Source organism: Equus quagga, chromosome 13 (assembly GCF_021613505.1).
Source record: "Equus quagga isolate Etosha38 chromosome 13, UCLA_HA_Equagga_1.0, whole genome shotgun sequence".
NCBI lineage: Eukaryota > Metazoa > Chordata > Mammalia > Perissodactyla > Equidae > Equus > Equus quagga.
In genome coordinates this window covers 3,094,032-3,102,664 of record NC_060279.1, presented here as the reverse complement: position 1 = coordinate 3,102,664, position 8,633 = coordinate 3,094,032, and positions in this window count along the sequence as shown.

Here is an 8,633-nt window from a genome sequence, read left to right as displayed (position 1 = left end):
GGGGGGGGGGGGGGGGGGGGGGGGGGGAGCTTCCATCCGCGGGGACCCTATAAATCAAGGGCCTTGCGAGACCAGAGAACAGAACTGATCTGAACCCAGACCAGCGCGTGTAACAGCCCCTCCCCCCTAACAAAGCCAGTGGGCGCAGCCATCTTGCCCCGAAGGCGGAGAGCTAACATGCCGCTCTCGACCCCCATCTAGTGGCGACAGGCTGTAACTGCAACTGAATTCTACCACCATGCGAAAAAACCGCTCCTCTACCATCCAGCAATTTATAAAAGCCCCAGACCAGAAGGAAAACAATAAAAACACAGAATTAAGTCCTGAGGGCTTGGAATTAGGTAAACTAAGTGATAATGAATTCAGAGCAGCTATAATGAAAAAACTCAATGAGGTAGAGAGAAAGATAGAGAAACAAGCCGAGTTCTGGAGCTACTTCACAAAAGAGATTGAAATCATAAAGAAGAATCAAACAGAATTACTTGAGATGAAAAATACAGTGGACCAGATAAAACAGAATACGGATTCCCTGAATGCCCGTGTAGACAACATAGAGGAGAAAATTAGCATAATCGAGGACAGACAGGTTGAATGGCACCAGACAGAGGAAGAAAGAGAACTAAGAATTAAAGAAATGAGGAAAATCTCCGAGAGGTAATGGATTCAATGAGGAGTAAGAACATAAGGATCATAGGAATTCCCGAGAATATGGAAAAGGAAAATGGAGCAGAAAGTGTGCTTAACGAAATTATTGAAGAGAACTTCCCAAATCTAGGGATCAACGGAGAAATGTGTGTAGAGGAGGGTTTTAGATCTCCTAGATTTGTCAATGTAAAAAGACCTACTGCAAGGCACATAGTAGTAAAGTTGGCAAAAAGGAAAGATAAGGAAAGAATACTCAGGGAAGTAAGAAAAAAAAAGAGAATAACCTATAAAGGCGCCCCTATCAGACTGTCAGCAGATTTCTCTACAGAAACCCTACAAGCTAGGAGAGAATGGAGTGACATATTCAAAGCTTTAAAGGATAAAAATCTTCAGCCAAGAATACTCTATCCAGCAAGAATTTCCTTCAGATATGAGGGAGAAATTAAATCTTTTCCAGACAAACAAAAGTTAAGGGAATTTGTAACCAAAAGCCCTCCATTACAAGAAATCCTCAAGAAGGCTCTCATACCTGAAAAAAGAAAAAAGGGAGAAAGGGGACACAATCCACAGACTAGGGAGACCGATGGATAGAACCAGAACAGGATAGCAAATATTCAACTATAGCATTAGGGTAAAGGTAAGGAAACTACCAAAGCAAGGACGATCTTAGCACTCTAACTACAAATTAATAAGACGAGTTGGAATAAAAAATGAAAATAATTATTTAGGAGGGGAAGAGCAAAGGGTCTAAATCAGTATTGGTCAAGTAAGTAAGAGACCACCAGAGAATAGACTATATTATACATGAGATTCTAAATACAAACTTCAAGGTAGATACTAAAATAAAGTACAGAACAGAGTCGCAAATCATAAATAAGGAAAAATCTAAGAAACCCAGCATAAGAAATTGCAGTATTAAATGGGTAGTCTAAAGCAAACAAGAAAAGAAACGCAGGAAAACAAGATAATGAGCGACAGATTAACAGCACTAAGTCCACATGCATCAATAATCACTCTCAATGTGAACGGATTGAACTCTCCAATAAAAAGACACAGAGTGGCAAAATGGATTAAAAACACGATCCAAAAATTTGTTGCCTCCAGGAAACACACCTCAGCCCCAAGGACAAACACAGGCTCAGGGTGAAGGGGTGGAGGACAATAGTTCAAGCAAATAGCAAGGAAAAAAAGGCAGGTGTTGCAATTCTCATATCAGACCAAGTGGATTTCAAAATAAGACAGGTAAAGAGAAACACAGAGGGGCAATATATAATGATCAAAGGGATACTTCATCAAGAAGAAATAACACTTATAAATATCTATGCACCCAACACAGGAGCACCAAGATTCATAAAACAACTATTAACAGACCTAAAGGAAGATGTTAAAAACAACACAATAATAGTAGGGGATCTCAACACCCCACTCACATCAATGGCCAGATCATCCAGACAGAAAATCAAGAAGGAAATAGTGGAGCTAAATGAAAAACTAAAACAATTGGACTTAATAGACATATATAGATCGCTTCAACCTAAAACAGCTGAATACACATTCTTCTCAAGTGCACATGGAACATTCTCAAGGATAGACCATACGTTGGGAAACAAGGCAAGCCTCTACAAATTTAAAAAAATTGAAATAATAACAAGCATCTTCTCAGATCATAGTGCTATAAGGCTAGAAATTAATTACAAGAAAAAAGCTGAGAAAGGCACAAAGATGTAGAGAGTAAACAACACACTACTGAACAAGCAATGGATCATTGAAGAAATTAAAGAAGAAATCAAAAAATACCTGTAAACAAATGAAAATGATAGCATGCCATACCAACTCATATGGGATACAGCAAAAGCTGTATTAAGAGGAAAATTCATCGCAATACAGGCACATCTTAACAAACAAGAAAAATCCCAAATAAGCAACCTTAAAGCACACCTAACTGAACTAGAGAAAAAAGAACAAATGAAGCCCAAAGTCAGCAGAAGGAGAGAAATAATAAAAATCAGAGCAGAAATAAATACTATTGAAACGAAAAAGGCAGTAGAAAGGATCAATGAGACAAAGAGCTGGTTTTTTGAGAAGATAAATAAAATTGACAAACCACTAGCCAGACTTACAAAGAAAAAAAGGGAGAAAGCTCGAATAAACAAAATCAGAAATGAGCGAGGAGAAATAACAACAGACTCTGCAGAAACACAACAGATTATAAGAGAATACTACGAAAATCTCTATGCCAACAGAATGGATAACCTAGAGGAAATGGATAAATTCTTGGACTCCTACAATCTCCCAAAGCTCACTCAAGAAGAGGCAGACAATTTGAACAGACCAATCACAAGGAAAGAGATTGAAACAGCAATCAAAAACATCCCAAAGAATAAAAGCCCAGGACCAGATGGCTTTCCTGGGGAATTCTACCAAACTTTCAGAGAGGATTTAATACCTATCCTTTTCAAGCTATTCCAAAAAATTAGGGAAGATGGAACACTTCCTAACACATTCTACGAGGCCAACATCACGCTGATACCAAAACCTAACAAGGACACAACGAAAAAAGAGAACTACAGGCCAATATCCCTGATGAACATAGATGCAAAAATTCTCAACAAAATTTTGGCAACCAGAATTCAGCAATTCATTAAAAGAATCATACATCATGATCAGGTGGGATTCATACCAGGGACACAGGGATGGTTCAACATCCACAAATCAATCAACGTGATACACCACGTCAACAAACTGAGGAATAAAAACCACATGATCATCTCAATAGATGCAGAGAAGGCATTTGACAAGATCCAACAGCCATTTATGATAAAAACTCTGAACAAAATGGGCATAGAAGGAAACTACCTCAACATAATAAAGGCCATATACAACAAACCCATAGCCAACATCATAGTCAATGGGCAAAAACTGAACGCCATCCCCCTGAAAACAGGAATGAGACAAGGATGCCTTCTATCACCACTCTTATTTAACATAGTACTGGAGGTCCTGGCCAGAGCAATCAGGCAAGAAAAAGGAATAAAAGGAATCCAAATAGGGAGGGAAGAAGTGAAACTCTCGCTGTTTGCAGACAACATGATCTTATATATAGAAAACCCCAAAGAATCCATTGGAAAACTGTTAGAAGTAATCAACAACTACAGCAAAGTTGCAGGGTATAAAATCAATTTGCATAAATCAGTAGCATTTCTATACTCCAGTAATGAACCAACAGAAAAAGAACTCAATAATACAATAGCATTCACAATCACAACAAAAAGAATAAAATCCCTCAGGGTAAATTTAACTAAGGAAGTGAAGGACCTAGATAATGAAAATTACAAGGCCTTCCTGAGAGAATTGGATGACGACATAAGGAGATGGAAAGACATTCCATGTACATGCATTGGAAGAATAAACATAGTTAAAATGTCCATTCTACCTAAAGCAATCTACAGATTCAACGCCATCCCAATCAGAATCCCAATGACATTCTTTACAGAATTAGAACAAAGAATCCTAAAATTCATATGGGGCAACAAAAGACCCCGAATTTCTAAAGCAATCCTGAGAAAAAAGAACAAAACGGGAGGCATCACAATCCCTGACTTCAAAACATACTACAAAGCTACAGTAATCAAAACAGCATGGTACTGGTACAAAAACAGGTGCACAGATCAATGGAACAGGATTGAAAGCCCAGAAATAAAACCACACATCTATGGACAGCTTATCTTTGACAAAGGAGCTGAGGGCATACAATGGAGAAAAGAAAGTCTTTTCAACAAATGGTGCTGGGAAAACTGGAAAGCCACATGTAAAAGAATGAAAATTGATCATTCTTTTTCACCATTCACCAAAATAAACTCAAAATGGATCAAAGACCTAAAGGTGAGACCTGAAACCATAAGGCTTCTAGAAGAAAACGTAGGCAGTACACTCTTTGACATCAGTATTAAAATGATCTTTTCGGACACCATGCCTTCTCAGAGAAGGGAAACAATAGAAAGAATAAACAAATGGGACTTCATCAGATTAAAGAGCTTCTTCAAGGCAAATGAAAACAGGATTGAAACAAAAAACCCACCAACTGGGAGAAAATATTTGCAAGTCATATATCTGACAAAGGCTTAATATCCATAATATATAAAGAACTCTCGCAACTCAACAAAAAAAATCAAACAACCCAATCAAAAAATGGGCTGGAGACATGAACAGACATTTCTCCAAAGAAGATATACTGATGGCCAATAGGCACATGAAAAGATGCTCATCATCGCTGATCATCAGGGAAATGCAAATCAAAACTGCACTAAGATATCACCTTACACCCGTTAGAATGACAAAAATATCTAAAACTAATAGCAACAAATGTTGGAGAGGTTGCAGAGAAAAAGGAACCCTCATACACTGCTGGTGGGAATGCAAACTGGTGCAGCCACTATGGAAAACAGTATGGAGATTCCTCAAAAAATTAAAAATAGAACTACCATACGATCCAGCCATCCCACTACTGGGTATTTATCCAAAGAGCTTGAAGTCAGCATCCCAAAAGTCCTGTGCACCCCAATGTTTATTGCAGCACTGTTTACCATAGCCAAGACGTGGAAGCAACCTAAGTGTCCAGCAACAGACGAATGGATAAAGAAGATGTGGTACATATATACAATGGAATACTACTCAGCTGCAAAACAGAACAAAATCATTCCATTTGCAATAACATGAATGGACCTTGAGAGAATTATGTTAAGTGAAATAAGCCAGCAAGAGAAGGATAATCTGTGTATGACTCCACTCATATGAGGAATTTAAAATTAGGGACTAAGAACAGTTTAGTGGATACCAGGGGAAAGGTGGGGTGGGGAGTGGGCACAAAGGGTGAAGCGGTGCACCTACAACATGACTGACAGACATTAATGTACAACTGAAATTTCACAAGATTGTAACCTATCAATAACTCAATAAAAAAAATAAGCCAAATCATTCCGTCCTAAAATCATTGTCTTAAATAACTGTTTCTACTTTTGCCTAATGGTTGTTGGTCTGAAAATGTTTTTATTTCATCTTCATTTTTAAAATAATAGCTTTATTGAGCTATAATTCACATACCATAAAATTCACCCTTTTAAAGTGTACAATTTGATATATTCACAGAGTTGTGCAACCAGCACCATCATCTAATTCCAGAACATTTTGATCACCACAAAAAGAAACCTCATACCCATTAGCAGTCTCTCCCCATACCTCTCTCCCCTTAGTCCCTGGAAACCACTGGTTTACTTTCTGTCCCTATGGATTTTCCTACTCTGAACATTTCGAGACATTGTGTATGAAAAATTATAAATTTTAAGCTTTGAATATTATCCTCCTCTGAGGTGGATTTATTTTTTATTTCTTTTGAGGAAGATTAGCCCTGAGCTGCCAATCCTCCTCTTTTTGCTGAGGAAGACTGGCCCTGAGCTAACATCCATGCCCATCTTCCTCTACTTTATACATGGGACGCCTACCACAGCATGGCTTTTGCCAAGCGGTGCCATGTCCTCACCCGGGATCCGAACTGGCAAACTTGGGCCGCCGAGAAGCAGAATGTGTGAACTTCACTGCTGCGCCACCAGGCCAGCCCCTGAGATGGATTTATATTTGCTCCTGGAAGGAGAGTAGGGGTTGGTAATCCCAGATTGCTTTAATCCAGTCATAGGTTGAGATGACTCAAGGCTGATTTTCTGTCCCTGTTAGAGCCAGTCTATTTGTGGATTGCCATGACTCCTCGGGGGGAGCACTTTGGGATCTAACCCGGAGCTTGGCAGGGAGGTTACTAGGGCCCCTCTGCAGTCTCTGAGCACTGATTGTTGTAGCCCCAATACTGTAAGTTTCTAGAAAGTTCTGTAAATCTTCTCAGTCTCCCAACCTTCCATCAACTTTTCTGTTTAAATGACCTCTGTTGGGGAAAATTGGTCCCCAGTGCTGGGCTCACTTCTCTGGATTTCCAGCTCCCAAATCTTGACCCTATAATTATGCCTGTTTTGTCATCTCTCCAATACCTTCAAAGAGGTTTTTTTTCATATTTCCTGATTTTTCCAACTTGTCTTGAATTCTTCTCAGTGAAAACTTTCCTTTAAAAGCCATCAGGTGTTCCTCCTTGATGAGGAGAAGAAATGAGAAGGAACACACTTCCACAGATCCACCAGCTCCCCAACAGCGTTCAACTCTCAACAGCTTCAGAAAATCACTGCACTCTGCCGTTGGCAGGAGAGACAGACCTACTGTGTGGACTCCATGAGGCTCGAATGACACAACCTGGACAAAGTCTTTAGTGGGTTTTGTAATAATCCTCTTTCCCTCTTTGTTCTAGCCTCTAGAAAGCTCAGAGCCAAATTTGATCTTTCTAGCAAGTTACGATTCAGAACCTGTTGACATTCCTTTGTGGAAGAATCTTAGCTCAACTTCATTGTCTTGTCTGTATTCCAAGTTTTTCATCTATTTCCCTTAAATCTTGTTGTATCTTTATAAGCCATTCTAAATCACTTTGATGGGAGTGGGACATAAATAAGTTAAATACAAGTATTTTAAACTGCTATATGCTATACATGTGTCAGGGAATATTGGCATTAGCATGAGGTTGAGCCACTTTCCTGAGTTAGCAGGACATAAGGTCTTTTGTCTTTTCACGCCACTCGCTGGCATCCTTGCTCATCCTTTGAGGTCTAATCCAAGTTCGCTCCTTCAGAAAGCCTTCTCTGGGCTCCCACGTGGTTGTCTTTCCTTAATTACATTGGGATTTATTTTGCTGCACAGTAACTTGCCCTAACAACTTCACTCTCTTTTTATTCCTGTAACCTCCACAATGCCTAGAAAGAAAAATTGCCTTGAATTTGAATTATTTTTTAAGCAGCTTTACTGATAATTATATATCAGTAGTTTAATCTATATATTAAAATGCACAATTTGGGGACAGACCGTGGCATAGTGGTTAAGTTCAGTGCGCTTTCCTTGGCTGCCAGGGTTCGCGGGTTCGGATCCCAGGTGCAGATGTGCATTGCTCGTCAGAAATGCTGAGGCAGCAACCCACATACAAAATAGGGGAAGACTGGAAACAGATGTTAACTCAGGGTGACTCTTCCACACCAAAAATAATAATAATAATAATAATAATAGCATTTAAAATGAACAATTTGACAAGTTTTGGCATATCTGCTCACCTGTAAAACCATCACCACCATCAAGACGATGAACATATCCACCGCAGTTTGTTTAACCATTCATTTGTTGGTGGACTTCTAGGTTGTTTCAGATTTTTGGCTCTTAAAAATAAGCTGCCATGAGCATTTGTGTACAAGACTATGGACATATGCTTTCCTTTCTCTTGGGTAAATACCTAGGAACGGAATGACTGGGCCATATGGCAGATGTTTGCTTAACTTTTTAAGAAACTGCCAAACTGTTTTCAAAGTGGTTGTATGATTTCACATTCCTGATAGCAGTATTGATGTTTCAGTTCCTCCACAGCCCCCTCAACGCCTGGCACGGTCAATCTGTTTAATTTTAGCCGTTCTAATAGGTGTCATGTGGTATCTCGTTGTAGTTTTAATTTACATTTAACTAATGACAAATGATGTCAAGCACCTTTTCATGTACTTTTTTTTTTTTGTCATCTATGTATCTTCTTTGATGTCTGTTCAAGTCTTCTGCCTGTTTTTTTCAATGGGGCTATTTTTCTTATAACCGAGTTTTGAGTATTCTTTATATTTTCTGGACATTAGTCCTTTTCCATATGCAGAATTTGCAAATACTCGCTTCCAGACTATGGCTTGTCTTTTCACTTTCTTAGGTGTCTTTTGAAGAGCAGAAATGTTTAACTTTAATGAAGTCCGATCTATCAATTTGATTTTTTTATGGATTCTGCTTTTGGTGTCATATCTAAGACCTCGTTGGCTAACTTAAAGTGACAAAGGTTTTTTCTCAGCTTTTCTTTCATAGGAGTTCTTTTAAGCGGTTTT